At 46.6% G+C, this 15,112-nt stretch overlaps 1 protein-coding gene and 1 pseudogene across 2 annotated transcripts in view; one reads left to right on the top strand and one right to left on the bottom strand.

Moving 5' to 3' along the window:
• Window positions 1-15,112, top strand: part of NSMF (NMDA receptor synaptonuclear signaling and neuronal migration factor) — a 226,443-nt gene that overhangs the window by 74,245 nt on the left and 137,086 nt on the right. The gene's annotated exons all lie outside the window — the stretch shown is intronic.
• Window positions 6,560-7,936, bottom strand: LOC144757158 (18S ribosomal RNA; annotated as a pseudogene).

The following is a 15,112-nucleotide window of genomic DNA, read 5'->3' as shown; positions in this document are numbered from 1 at the left end:
GTGGCGCTCCCGTACTCAGGACGGCTCCCGGCTGTCAGAAATCACGGTGGGTGTGTGCTCATGACGGACGGGAGCCGTCGGAACTCCGCCCACTGATTAATTCTCTTGCACAGGCGGGGAATTAGTACCACGTGGGCGGAGCGGCAACGTTCGGACAGCTGCCGGCCGTCTTGAGCACATGCCTACTGTGACTCATGATGGCCGGGAGCCGTCATGAGCACTCAACGAGTTAACTTGGTGCTTCTGCGATAATATTTCTATTAAATGCTAGTCACAAACAAGAGTTATGTTTGTGACCTATTAAAAAGCAAACGAGAAATCCTCCAAAATCCAGCAGTGTGGGCAGCCTTGTAAAACATTTGATGTCATACGTGGTCAACTTAATAACCTTACCTGCCCTAGTTCAGTTTTCCCATTACCTTCTGAGGTGATTATTTACATTTTCTATAACGCAAACACAGTCCAAATGCATGTCAGCGTGCTATACACATAAAGATACATTTATACAGCAATTAGTTCTTACATTATGAAGAGTAAAGGAGGATGTTGTACCGATGCTTCACCAGAGGCAGAACATGACACTGCATTTCGTGATAAAGACCCCAGTGTGCAGGGCTCGAAATAGGCAATAGATGTTTTCAAAGATATATAAGGTTTTCATAAATCGTTGCAAAAGTATTCACAGTTGGGAGATATTTAGGTATTGAGTCTCGGGACCTTACACATAATGCACACAGAAATGTGTAGAACCTGGACAGCTTATTTAAAATCCTCCTTACGTTTCAATGGTTTAACAGATTTTAATCTTCTCATCGAGTGAAACATGCTTTCAACAACAACTTTGCTGTTGACATAATATAAGGAGACAAGATGTGGGTTTGCTATATGGTCTGCACATACTATAACATTCTAAGTCTATAAGCAATTTTTAGATTCAAATGGTAAGAGGTGCTTCAAATGGCTTCTTGATACCCACCCACCAGGGTAAAAATTGATCTCGAGACCTATAAGGTCCAGAGGGAAGATTAACCACACTGCACCAAAGCACACTCGATCACTATATCTATAATCCAATTGTGAAACAATATACACTTCTTACTGTTTAAGTTAAGCTTGACACACACGGGTACAGAATATGGATTTGGAGATATGTATTCATTCCATTCAGAACATAGACGTTATTGGTGAAGATTGTCTTGCCAAGAGATTACTTTAACGTAATTAAGATTAGAGATGCTAATAAAAATGACTGTTTTCTTGGATTTGGTTTCCATTTCCTCAGGGTCATCCAGTTCCGAACCCGAGTGAGGTAATTTTTGCTGTAGTAGTTAAAAAAAATCTGCATTACAGTTTTTGAGAATAGGCCGGATAATGCCTACTCTCCGGGATGCAGGAACCTCTCTTTTTAGCCATTGAGGAATTTAAGATATTCCTCCAATGAAGAAGGAAGGGATGACCACATTGATTTTACCACATTAGGAGGGATAGGATCCAATGTGTTACTTGTCATTTGTGCTGGAGAATCACTTTTTTCCGAACGGGTCAAGATGGAGTGACTTGAAGTAAGTTTACCTATCAGTTTGCATTTTAGAGTTGAATTTTTGTCACTTTTACGTATTATGTATTTAGTCAGAGTGACACACTTTTCTTCTTCATTGTATGGGCCATTGGGCAGAGGAGCAATATTTTTGTGAGAATAGGTTTGTGCTTTAATGAATTCAAGGCGTTTCTTGGGAGATTTTTTTGCTCTGTTAATGTGATTCTCTGTTAATTTGAATATCCATTAGATTTGCTTTATATCTCTTCCTCATACTTTTCAAGGTGTTGGCAGTAGAGCAGAGGATGTTTCTTCAATTTAAGTTCTAGGGATAGCAAACGTTTTTCTCTATCTCTCTCACTGAAGGGAACTATCCTTTCACTGCTTTGGGTTTAGTTATTTTCTTTTTTGTAAATTCGCCGATGATGGGGAGGGGGTAAGTTGCAATTGTTAATTTTGTAAGTATCATTTGCATGTTGAGTACCGGTAAGGTAGTGTCAATCCTAATGTTACAAGATGCAAGTGGAATTTGTCTATGGTTGATTTTAAGGATTTTGTTAGGGATTGTGTTCGAGAACGAAAACAAGTAATCATTGGACACTGAGCTGAATTAGGTATGATGTGCTTAGCGGATGCAATGATGATATCTTTTGAGAGAATTTTATTATGTTATTGTTGAAATGAAAAGCCCATAGAGCTAAAAACGAGATGTCTATTGTGTCAGTGTAGTGGAGATTGAAGTCCTTTAAAATAGGTAATTGTTGTCTGTCAGCAGATGCTTAGTTGCATAGTTAATCAAATTTTCAATAAAGACTTGATTATTACCTGGAAGACCATACATGAGACAATGTGAGTGGGCTTTTTTTGGAGAAAGGAAAGATAATTTGCAGCCATTTAAGGGAGAGGCTGTACGAGATCGTGTTTGTTTACTTATGATTAAATACCTCTCAGAACCATGCTTCAGTTATAAACAGCGGCTCTGGATCATGGTTCGCTGGTATGGCAGTAATTCTGCGTGCTTTAGAAAGAACTGAGCTGCATGTATGCAGTATTGTTTCAACTGCTGGAATTAATCTTAACCCTTTCGCTGCTATTTGTGGCTGGGGAGCCAAGGAGGGTTAAGTCCTGCCCACCCCACCCCCTCTCCCATGTGCCTGCCTGGGAAGCACATTTCCTTAGACTAGTAAGCCCCCACGGGGCTTACAGAAACCTGGGGGTGGACAGGTTTTGGGCCATCTGGTCGCAGAACATGGTGACCAGATGGCCCAGGTTGACCCAGCGACCAGATGGTCTGGGACGACCAGACCCAGGACTTAGTCACACGGTAGTCCGATGACAAGAGTGGCCTTGCACTCAGAGTCCGGTGCTCGGTAGGGTGCTTCCTGGAGCTGCTTGCCTCCCAGCAACTTGTGCAGGAGTAGAGGATCCTGGTCCAGCCATCTGGTCACCCTGCTGACTCACAAGGGATCATACCCCAGTCCTTGCACCCGGCGGCACATGGTGAGAGGCCCCCGTGTCGGTACGCACGTGGTGGAGGCAGCCTCCCACAGGCCCATAAACCCCTTCTGTGTCCCTCCCGTCAGCCTGTTGGTAGAGAGACCCACCCCCAAGTGTAGAGAAAGGGGTCTGTGGTCACCTACAGACAGAGACAAAAGCTTGGCTATGGGGATGACTTTCAATAGATCACCGCGAGGTAGCTGCTCTGCTACTTACGAAACCCTAAATCAGAATCAGATTGTCTACAAATGATTTAGCACAATTTGAAGATGGTTTCCAGGTGCTTGGCCTGTGAGCCTCCTGACCCCATGGGCGAGGAGGGCTCCCAGAGTGGCAGAGTCAGGCAGCCCCATGGCCGGCCTTTCCCGTAGGACCATGAGGGTCCACACAAGTCTTCAAACCCTTAGCCCAGCCACACAGGACCAGGACAAACCAGGTAGCTGGCAACAAGGGAGGTTCACCCCACCTGCAAATCAGCCATTCACCACTGGGCTCCTCCCCGTCCTAGGCGGTGGCCACGAGCCATGACGGTGAGCTGGGATTGGCCCACCCCTTGCCCTGATGAGAGTCCCTGGAAGAGAGGAGCTGGGAGGTTCCCCCTTCCGCACGACCCCCGCCAAAAGGAGCAGGGTTTCCCTGATGGCCCTTGCTCATTCTCATCCAGCCCTTTGGGTGGTCCCAGCCCGAGGAGGCACAGTTATTCAGTTTCATGCTGGTTGAGCATGGGTTCAGTCTCTGAAGGGCTTTCCATTCCTGCCGCTCCCCGAAGAGCCAGGGTGTGGGGTGCACCCGTCCCCTCATCCACCAGTCCCTTACAGGTATGCCTGTCAGGTACTCCCCGGGTGGAGAATCCCGACCCGAGGCCTGGTCCTGGCCAAGTGCCCTTACGGCCGCGGAGCGCTCCACCAGCCAGGGCGCATCAGGGCAGGACCGGGCCCTGCACCCACAGGTGTGTGTTCCATCTGAGAGGCATGCCGAAGGTTTCGGGCCGGCGCCATGAGTCGCCCGGGACGCTCTGCCCTTAATGATCCTTCCGCAGGTTAAGTAAGTAAGTAAGAGGCTTATAAGGTGCACAAATGCTGAAGCATCTTGGCACTGGAGGAAGCACGAAGAAGCATAAGTCAGGAGGCGCTTGATCGCTATTGGGGAGGGAAAAGCCAGGTTTTAACCTGGCTCCTAAACTGGGACCTGGATGATAAAAGCCTAATATTGAGTGGAAGTTAATTCCAGAGCTTAGATGACAGAAAAGAGAGACATCTTCCTCCCATTTGGTCTTCTTAACTCAAGGGACATAGACCAGAGCTTTATTGGCAGATCTTAACATCCGGTGGGGGGGGCATGCCATTGAAATAGGTTGTGGTAGTTGTTAAGGCCCCCATCCCCATATAGGGCTTTATGAGCCAGGAAAAGTGCCTTAAATTCTGTTTTTTATTTAACTGGAAGTCAATGCAGACTTCTAATGGCACCAAAAATATGACTGTATTATGGTATGTTTAGCAGGGTACGTGCAGCCGCGTTCTGTAGGGTTGAAGTTCAGACAGCTGTCGTTTGTCAACACCTAGGTACAGGGTGTTACAATAATCTAGGCCAGAAAGAATAAGAGCCACCACAACCGTTGTCCTCAGCTCCATAGGTAGAAAAGGTAGGATTTTGCATAGCATTTTTAAAAGGAAGTAACAGGCTGATGTTAACTGATTGATCTGCCCTGAGAAGTTGAGCTGGGAATCACATAAGAAACCAAGGTTTCTCACTTTGGTAGCAGGGACAGGACAGACTCCTGCCACTGCTGGCCACCATGATTGGGTCCAGATAGGAGGACCATTTCCAAATTCCATGACTTCGGTCTTGTTTGTGTTTAATTTTAAATAGTTCTTATGCATCCATTTCATGTTGTGGCCAGGACAGCTATGAAATCTGTCTGCCACCGAATCTGCCATTGATGAAATGGAGATAATAATTTGAGTATCATCAGCATACTATACTAGAGAGAAAACATGGTCCCTGATTAGTTTGGCCAATGGGGATACATATATGTTAAACAACATTGGAGAGAGTTGTGACCCATGTGGCACTCCCCCAGGAAGATAAAATGTTCCAGATTCTAGGGTGTTCCAGCACACCCTCTGTTCTAAGCTGAGAGGAAAGAGGTGAGAAGTGTGAGTGCAGTGACTCCAATTCCAACTGCCTCCAGCCATCGCTTAAGTACAGTATGATTAACCGTATCGAACACGTCTGATAGGTCAAATAGGATCAGGATAGCCCCGCCACCCCAGTCAATTTGCCATCGTATTTCCTCAGTGGCCATGACTAATGCAGACTCCGTGGAGTAGCCAGATCGAAAGCCATGTTGGTTGAGCCTAAGAGGTTGTTAGTGTCTAGGTATTCTGTGAGCTCTGAATTAATGGCTTTTTCGAGGACTTTGACTGCTAGGGGCAGACACAAAATTGGGCGGTAGTTTGTTACTTCAAAAGGATCAAGGGAAGGTTTCTGTAAGATGGGTCGGATACAAGCTTTCTATCAGGAGGTCGGGAAGACACCAGTGTTAATAACATTGGGGCATATTATCAAGCCTGGGCGATAAAATTATCGCTGCTTTATCGGCAGAAAACTGCCGATAAAGCGGCGATAATGGGCTTGATAATATGCTCTATGGAATTCTAATCGAAGCCCATGTTAGATGTGAAGACATCTAACATGGGCTTCGATTGGAATTCCATAGAGCATATTATCAAGCCTATTATCGCCGCTTTATTGGCAGTTTTCTGCCGATAAAGCAGTGATAATTTTATCGCCCGGGCTTGATAATAAGCCCCTAAGTTCAGGAGGGGGCCAAGTAGGACACTGACTTTATTCGAGACACCATGAATGATGTCCAGCGAGCATGGGTCCATTGGGGAGCCAGACTTGATTGCCATTAAAAGGTCATTTACCTTATTGATTGTCAAGGGGGAGAAACTGGTCAGATGGGCTGGTGATAGAAGTTACGTCTTCCGTTGGAGTCGCCTGAGGAGAGGGAGGGCCAGTTCTCTGGCTATCCAGTTCTTGATATGTTATTTGAACCTTTGACTGGAAGAAAGTGGACATTTTATCACAGAGTACTTGATCGGGGCAAAGCCGTTGCCCTGTTGGAGAGTTCTCTAGCAGAATTTCTGGCCCCCTCTATTTTTCTAGTGTAGAAGTTCTTTTTGGAGATAATGATAGCTGCTTTGTAGTCAGTTAGTGCTTGGTTATAATTCATTTTGGCCATCGTACTGTAGTCCACCCTCTATACGTGTTCTAAGCTTTTTTAATGTTTTCAACTTAAGGTTATACCATGGGGAGGTGGGTTTATTCCTACATTGTTTGACAGTTCTTTCTGGGGCCAATTGATTTATGGCTGACTTAATCTAGTTTTCATAGCTGTTGTCCAGCAGATCTGTTAACACCTCAGACCTGAGGTTCCGCCAGGGCCATTCTTTGGTCGGAGGCGGAGGTGATAATGGCTGGTCATTGTTGTGCCCATTGGGTAGATTGAAAAAAATTGCCATGTGGTCGGTTGACCTATGGAAACCTTGTTACAACTTTTACTTTCTCTAGATAGTAAAGTTTGATAATCTTCTCAGCACTCCGCCAGGGCCGTTGCTGACCCTGGCGGGGCCGATCTGAGGACCTCACTAAAGCATCCAATCAGTAGTAGCGACGGCGGTATGTACAAAGGGCAGGGACTTAATCAATGCAAGCAACTGGGAATTCCTTGTTCATTGGAAATAATTACAATCCCCAATCCCTATCACAAACGGGGTTCAGCAGGTTACTCTCACCTATCGGCGAAGGGTAGACACATGCTGATCTGTTCAGTGTAGCGCATGTGCAACCCCGGACATGTAAGAGCACCACAGACCTGTTATTGCTCAATCTTGTGTTGCTGAACGCCACTTGTACCTTTAAGAAATAGGATGCTGCCCACTGGGGGTCGCGTAACTAGTTAGCATGGAGGGGTCTCGTTTGTTATCAGTATTAACTAGACAAATCACTTCACCAACTAAGAATGGGCATGCACCACCACCCACATAATTGAGAAATAGCTCTCAATCTGATAATCCTTTCTGTGTCTGGGACTGGTGATGTTTCCTGTGTTGAGTCAAATTAAGTCATATGCTCCACTCCTGGTGGTGCCCTTCCATCAATTCCTGTAAGTTTCAGCTTTGCAACCATACTCCCCCCGGAACCCAAACACTTCGGTTTGCCAGGAGCTGCTTGGCTAATTATGGGGATAACACAGCCGGATCACTAGTCTGCATCGTTTATGGTCAGAACTACGGCGGTATCTGATCATTTTCGAACCTCTGACTTTCATTCTTGATTAATGAAACATTCTTGACAAATGCTTTAGCTGTGGTACATCTTGCACCTGTCCAAGAATTTCCCCTCTAGTGGCACAGTATGAATGCCCCTGGACGTCCCTCTTAATCATTGCCCTAGTTCCGAAAACCAACAAAATAAAACCAGAGTCCTATTCCATTATACCTAGCTAAAGTATTCAGGCGACTGACCTGCTTTGAACAGTCTAATATTTTCAAAGTAAACACTTTGTACCCCCAGAACACTCAGTTCAAGAACCTAAAGGGGGTGCCGAGAGGCAGGGGCTGGGAAGGTGGTAGCTTGCCTCATGGTGGACCACCAGCTCCATCCCAAGATCCAGCTACGAGCTCTTTTCAGCTGCAGCAACTTTAATATACGCTATTAGAGCTGGAATTACTGCGGCTGCTGGCACCAGACTTGCCCTCCAGATGATCCTTGTTAAAGGATTTAAAGTGTGCTCATTCCAAATATGTTTGTCCATCCCGACAAACGTTTTCCCTCCTCAGGTGCCTGTTGGGGAGCAGGAGCAGCCACCTGGTCCCCAGCAGGCCCAGCTGTCTCCACAGAAGGGAGAGCCAGCATTTGTGAGACACAGGGATGTCGGACTGGGTGGCTAAGGAATCCCCATAGAACGGTCGTTGTGAACTGCTGCGCAAATACTAGGCGGAGGAGGGTGACGGCGTGGCGCACGTGAACCCGGACCACCGGGCAGCATCCGGGACCTGGCGCCACCCATCCCCCTTACACTCTGGTCAGACCACTGGGTAGGCACAAGCTGCTAAGGCTGCTCGACCTTCGCACTGGTGGGTAGTGTCTTCACAGATGGCAAGCCCTCAAGTCGGACGGTCTCTGGTAGGGTGGAAGCTCTTTGCTTCAAACAACATCCGAGCAGTCCATCCCTAAACAAACCAAGCATACCCAATTGATCAAAGTATATGTCGCTGGCCGACTTTGTGTCCCTACCTGATCTCGGGTAAGGTTGGCTCGGTGGAAAGGCCTATCAAACATGGCTGGGCGGCAGGTGCAGACTCAGGCCCCTGGGGGACCGGGGGGGCGGCCCGGGTCCTGGCAACACCTGGCTGAGTACCGGTGGACCACAAGGGAGTCCAGAGAACCCCGTCCCTAGTAATCTTGAGGAAGAATACACCCTTCTAATCTGGGCGCACCGAGTGACAGAGGAGACCGAAGGCGAGAACGCACCTAACCTCCTAAAGCCCTGGATGGGCTCAAGGAAGTAAATTAGTCCTCATCGGGTTTTCCAGGGCAGCCTGGTCATCTGGATGCGGCATTGAAAAGCATTGCGCACAACCAGATGGCTAAGCTCGAAGGACTGTCATCTGGTTGAACTGTACCTTAACAAAAGGACTTCCACTTGTACTTGGAGGGTACGGGAAATCTGCGGCCCGGGTGCATGGAGCCCTAGCTAATCCTCACGCATGGGGCTGTAAGGGGGGCCCTGACGGACCTTCGACCCGGGGCCCGCAGGCATCCTAACATACAGCTTAAGTGGAGGAGGCCTTCCAGGGCCTGATAGACCTCTGTGCCAGGCCCTTCCTGGTGCGGTAGGCAGAGGACGGAGCCTGACTGGGAGCGTTCTCCCCAGGACCTGGCAGGGCCACAGGGCCCCGGTCATAGCTCCTGAAGCCTGCTAAACAGAGGAAGCCTCCCCAGGTCCAATGGACCCCAGTTCTGGGCCCTTGCAGTGTGGCAGGCTTGAGGATGGAGCCTAGGGCAGGAGCGCCTGCCCCAGGGCCTGATGTGACCCGTTCAAAGCTCCTAGACCCTGCCGTACAGGGGAGGCCTCCCCGGGCCCACCGGACCCCCTCTCAGGCACTCTCCCACACAGCAGGCCTGAGGATCGCGATCAGGATGGGGGTGTACCCTCCCCAGGTACTGTGGCATCTGGTTGCTGGCTGAGAACAGCCAGACCACAAGGGGGTAAGGGTACCCTGTCCCTAGTAATCCGGAGGAAGGCTACCCCCCTTTCTTGTAATATGTGCGCACTGAGTGACAGAGCACAAATGCACCCAACCTCCTGTAGCCCTGGCTAGACTCAAGGAAGCAAATGAGCCCTCATCTTGACTTCCAGGGCAGCCCGTCATCTGGTCGCCCCATTGGTAAGCATGGTGTGCGACCAGATGGCTAGACACAGGGGACCCTGTCGCCCGAGATCTCGAAGCCCCAGCTGGGCCTCAGGCACAAGGTTGTGAGAGGGGCCATGATGGAGTTCCTACCCTGGCCTGCGGGCACCTTATCACGCAGGCAAAGCAGGGGAGGCCTCCCTGGGCCTGATGGACCCCCGTCCCGGGCCATTAGTGGTGGAGCAGGCCGGAGGATGGCGCCTGCCCTGGGGCCCAGTGGGGCCCGAGGCCCAGTCAGAGCTAGCTCCTGGACCTGGTAATGCAGGTGAGGCATCCTCGGGCCTGTGGGACGCTGTCCTGGGTGCTTTGCCTCACGGTGGGCCCGAGGATGGGACTCCGAACCAGGGGGCTTCCACCCCAGGGCCTCCCGAGGCCCCGGTCAGAGGTTCTGATCCTGATCAAGCAGGTTAAGCCTCACTGTGAACAGACAATTGGTAATAACACTTTTTCTACTATTCTGTGTTCCCCTAGCTTTTGGACCCCAGCCGGCACTGAGAAAAACCAAACCAAAGTTGAGACCTAGGCCTATCCAGGGTGGGCTGACGTGTGTTGCTCTCACCATGTTTTATCCCAGAATCCCTTGCAAACCTCAAACTTTAACTAAAAAACAAATTTTCCTCACATTTCTGTGATGGAAAGTTCAGGAATCTGCAGGGAGCCACAAACTTCCTTCCAGCCGGCATTCCCCCAAGTCTCCCGATAAAAATGGTACCTCACTTGTGTGGGTAGACCTAGCGACGCGACAGGAAACAGCCCAAAACACAACATGGATGCAGCAAATTTTTCTGCCAAAAACAGACCCTTTTTTCCCCAATGAGGCTCATTTCACTTCCAATGTAATTACGTCAGCGCACCATGGGCACCGATCGTTATTACAATTTAAAAAATGCCTTAGGCGGCTGGGGAAGCTCTTCCCCTGCTCCAGAGGCTGAAAAATATAAAAAGAAATCCCTCTGCAGTAAACAGCAGGTTGTTGGGTTGTAGAATGTTCTCATCTTCTTTCTTGTAATCCTTCTTCGAAGCAATATGTGGTTGGGGGACAGGTTTCATGGAGGTAGTATAGTAGGTGGAATGTCTTTGCCGGTGATGAAGGTAGGTGCAGCATTCAGCAATTTATCATGTAGTGTCAATAGTAGTCACGGCAATGACGTGAGAGCATGATTGTGAAAAATCCAAGTGAAGAGATTTCTTGGAGAGCAGTGTTTGAAATGTGTTGTGTGTGTACGAGTGTAAGAGTCATGGAGACAGGGAAATATTCTCTGTCAAAGTCACCGGTTTTATGGGGTGCTAATAAAGGGAGATCAGTATTAGATTCGTAAAATGATTGATTGTCATGTTGTCACAATACAAGGGAGGTAAGTCAATTGTTCATGAAAGATTTGAGCTTGTTGAAGATAGCAGTGAGCAGATGTCATTTAATGTAAATAGATCAGATCATTAATTTTATAAAAAATATTAGATTCTTTCAGGAAACCTACTTGTTTAGTTCCCCAGGGGTTATCCCTATCTCTGGTTTAGGTCGAAAAATCTTGACAGATTTAACCTGAGGTTTTGGAATGAAATTTTACATGTACGCTGAGTACACCCCGCTGCTCCATTTAGAGAGCAGCATGTGAGAAGGAATTCTGTATGTGCACAATGGAGATCCGTGCCGGGGTGAACAGTAACGTGCCTTCCATGGGTGAAGTGCTAGTTGTCAGTCAGATCTTTGACGTAAGGTCTTCATGTTTCTAGCTGTTAACAATGTCTTAAGATAAAAAGGCTGTCATTTCCGTTGTACCTTCCTACCAGACGGCTGTTTCAGGGCCAGGGCAGGAATACAGAGGGCAAATCTCCTTGAGGAAGTAAGTGATCTATGCTTTGTACCAAAACTGAAAACCGTTTTCCTTGTTTGGCAAGGTCATTTTCTTTGGTAGCCCACACCACTGCATTTGTTAATGAGGACTGCTGATAATAACATAGTATTTCTTTAGTAAGACAAAAATGACATTAAACAGAGCATATAAAAGACGAAAATGTGTGAAAGGTTCCATCACCACGAGGACCCAGAACTAAAAAACGCAATATGCAAACCCCTATTGTTGAAATTATATGGGTGATATATTTCCCATAGTGTGAGACAGTAGGGGGTCACCCACCCCTGAACAAACTAGGAGGCACAAGGTCTCCCAAATTAGGTAAAGTAGCTGGGAGTACACATCAACTCTGCATGCTTTTACCTACACAATTGTATTTTAAATATGTTTTAAAAGTTTTCTGCAAGATACCTGTGAGATTTATGTATTCTTAATTAATTGTATATCCTAACACTGTTATCTCTCTCCGTTCTTATATCAGGTAAAATGTTTTTGTTCTCACAAGGAGAGGAAGGTCCTTTCCTTTGATTTATCACATAGGTTACCATAGTGATTCTAATATAAGCCCTGACAGATGCTCGAAATTTAGTTATGCTAGGAGAGGCATAACATGTTGGCCCCAAAGGGGCACGCAATATATACAGCACCCAATAACGCCCCCTAAACATACTTTTCAAAGTATTTTTATATGTACCAGGGGTCCTACCTAATAAAGGATTCTTTGTGGTTTACCCTAGGTGTTTTTAGTTTAGATACCTGTATCCCAGATATTTATCCAGACAAGTAATTTCAAGGAACTCCCTCATGATAGTCCCACATGAGGTTGAGTCCGCCCTGGTAGCATCATCTTACCAGGGTGGGAATAGGTGGCCTATGATGAATTCTTGGAATTGGCCAATTTTGGAGTTGGGAAGTAGTGTAGGTAGGCACATATCTTTGGAGGGGCACGAATCATAGATGTGCCTATCCAGCCGACCACCTCATCAATGAGAGTTTGCTATTACCATCTAAGCGAGGAATTCTTATGAATGAGTCATTTATGTCTACGCCTGAGACAGTTCAGTCTCTCTTGAAAGGGATATCACTTCTTTTTAGGTCGAGCCTGGCCAGTGCATGCGCTGCTCTGCGAGGCATGCTGTATTGGAGTATGGACTAGAAGCCCCGCCCACTCTCCGCCCATATTTATCATTGGCTTGTGTCATTGTCCTTCGTAAATGCTGGCTTCTGATTCGTTAAGAGGCGTGTTAGTCCCTCCTTAGTACCGCTCTGTCTTCACTTGTAGCCTCCCATGAGGACTGGCCCTTTTACTTCGGTTGCTACACGGTATGTCCTTTTTAGTCTGTAAGCACTATTTTCTTTAAACAGTTTCTCCTACTGCAGACACAACATGCTTGCCTGCATCATTCAGCGTGTCACTTTCTAAACAGCCTGGGACAATGGCGGCCGCTTATTTGAATAGGTCTTGCATTTACAAGAGTTTGAGCTATTGGCATTGTGAGTGACAATGCCTTTTATTTATGTATTAATGATTAAAACATAAATAAAAGGCATTGTCATTTACAATGCAAATGGCTTAAACTCTCACAAATGCTCGACCTATTGCATTGCAAATGCTTGTTTTACCCAGCAGTATAGCTCTGAAATGGTCTTTCCCCGGTTATTAAGAGGTTGAAGGATTGCCTAAGATTGCATTTACCTTAGAGACATTATGGTTTCCTCGGTAAATTCATCTCAGTAGGTTGTCCACTTGCTTTTACTCCTTTGCCCCAAAATAGATATATTTACTGATTGAAATGAGACCACTTTCACTACTTCTAACATATGTTTAAACCATAACCCTAACAAACATGCTCAATTCAAGCTCTTCTCACACACACAGTTAAGGCACTCCACAACTCATGCCCCACCTTCCTGAACAGTCGCATCTACTTCCACTAACCATCCAGACACCTTCGCTCCTCAGGCCTCCTACTCACCAACATCCCATGCATACACAGAAACAGTTCAGGAGGACAAGCCTTCTCTTACACCGCTCCTAAAGCATAGACGGACCTCCCTCTCCACATCATGACCTCCTCCTCTCTTGTTGAATTCTGCGTGAAAGCTGAAGACCTGGGTTTTTAATTAACCAACCTACCACAAGCAGGGCTAGGCATACACGCACCTGCTCCACGCCAGGATACCCTTGTGGATGACAGTACGCTTTTCAATTACACATAACATAACATACCATTATAGATTAAATTCTGTTGATATAGTACTGACACCTATTGCTCAAACATAACTCCTCAGCTCTCGATGCATCTTTGCAAGAACAGCTTGTGAGGATGCTAACACCTAGTGTTCAGTCCAGAATCCCATGGATCATCGCTGCACCTTTAGTTGAATATCATATAATTGTCTAGTGTTTTCATCTAGCGTTTCTCGACGTGCCCTTGTTGGAACATCCTATGATCATACTGTTACCTGGAGTCTAAGCCATAACTCTGCAACCCACATAGCATCTTTTTTACAACATCCCAGGCTGTGATGATGCTGACTCCTACTGTACAAACCGTATCACAAGAATACTATGTTATTATTTATATAGTTCAGCCATCTATAATTCTAGTACCCACAGCTCCAGGCCATCAGTGAACAGGAACACTTTCTCTAGTAAGGGTAACCATACGTAGACTCCTGTCCATGAGGAGCATTGCCTCTAAGCAAGAAGTGTTGTAGGCATTTAGGGGAGGGATGAATTTGTGACTCATTCATCTCCTTTTTGTCAGGAAACAAAAGGCAACAGATGCAGGATGCAGTCCTTAAGCAGCTCAGTATACCTTGGCTCAATTTTCGACTCGCTCACGATGATATGGTCTGAGTTTTAATATCTGTGAGTGTTGCAGCCTGGAGGAAGACAATACTGGACGTTGGCGCTCTAGATCAGGTGCAGCCGAGGGTTCAGAGAGAGGAGCTTGGTGTCTACGCTCTTATTTTATAAAGATAGAGGATGCTGAGTGAACCTCTGTCCACGGAACAACGGAAGTATCATAAACATAAAATGTTTTCAGAAAACAGTTCGGTGTGTGCGGTTAGGTTGAACCCATATCACACAAGACAGAATGTGCGAGACAGAAGTGTTTGCGGCCGGGTCAGCAAACAAGCAGCATCTGGCGCAATCTACTGATATGAGCCTTATTGCTTGGCTCATCTTTAATAGTGCATGGTTTCTACAAATAAATGTTGCAGCCAGACGCTGGCCTCTGAAAAGGCACAGGCGTGGGGATTCATTACCGCACCTCCCTTCGTTGGGCCCAGAATGTGATAGGAGTATGTAGGAACATGTAATCGAGACAGAACTGGAAAACAGAGTTATTTTTATATAGTTTACGTCACACATGTCTACAATGTGAGGCAGGGGAAGATAAGATGATTTTCCTGTGTATGTGGTGTGTCAAAATTCTATTTCCTTCCCAATAGTTAAGTACCAATATTCCAACCCTGTTTTTTTGTCAAATTGAGTTTCACTGGGATGGAAGGTAAGCAGTTAAGCCACTTAAAATTAAATCTTCTCCTTTATTTGTGTGTATCCCCATGTTAAATAGTTTTGTTTCTTTGGTCCTAACCATGCATTTGAAATTCAGAATAGCTCTTTAAACAGAACCAACTCACACAACTTTATACTTACGTCCCATAGGGGTACCTGGTGTTAGCTATTGTGGAGTGTACCATTTTAGTGGCACTTGATTGCATTGACA

Source organism: Lissotriton helveticus, chromosome 5_1 (assembly GCF_964261635.1).
Source record: "Lissotriton helveticus chromosome 5_1, aLisHel1.1, whole genome shotgun sequence".
NCBI lineage: Eukaryota > Metazoa > Chordata > Amphibia > Caudata > Salamandridae > Lissotriton > Lissotriton helveticus.
Note: the sequence above shows the minus strand (reverse complement) of the source record. Positions and strands in the feature narration are given on the sequence as shown.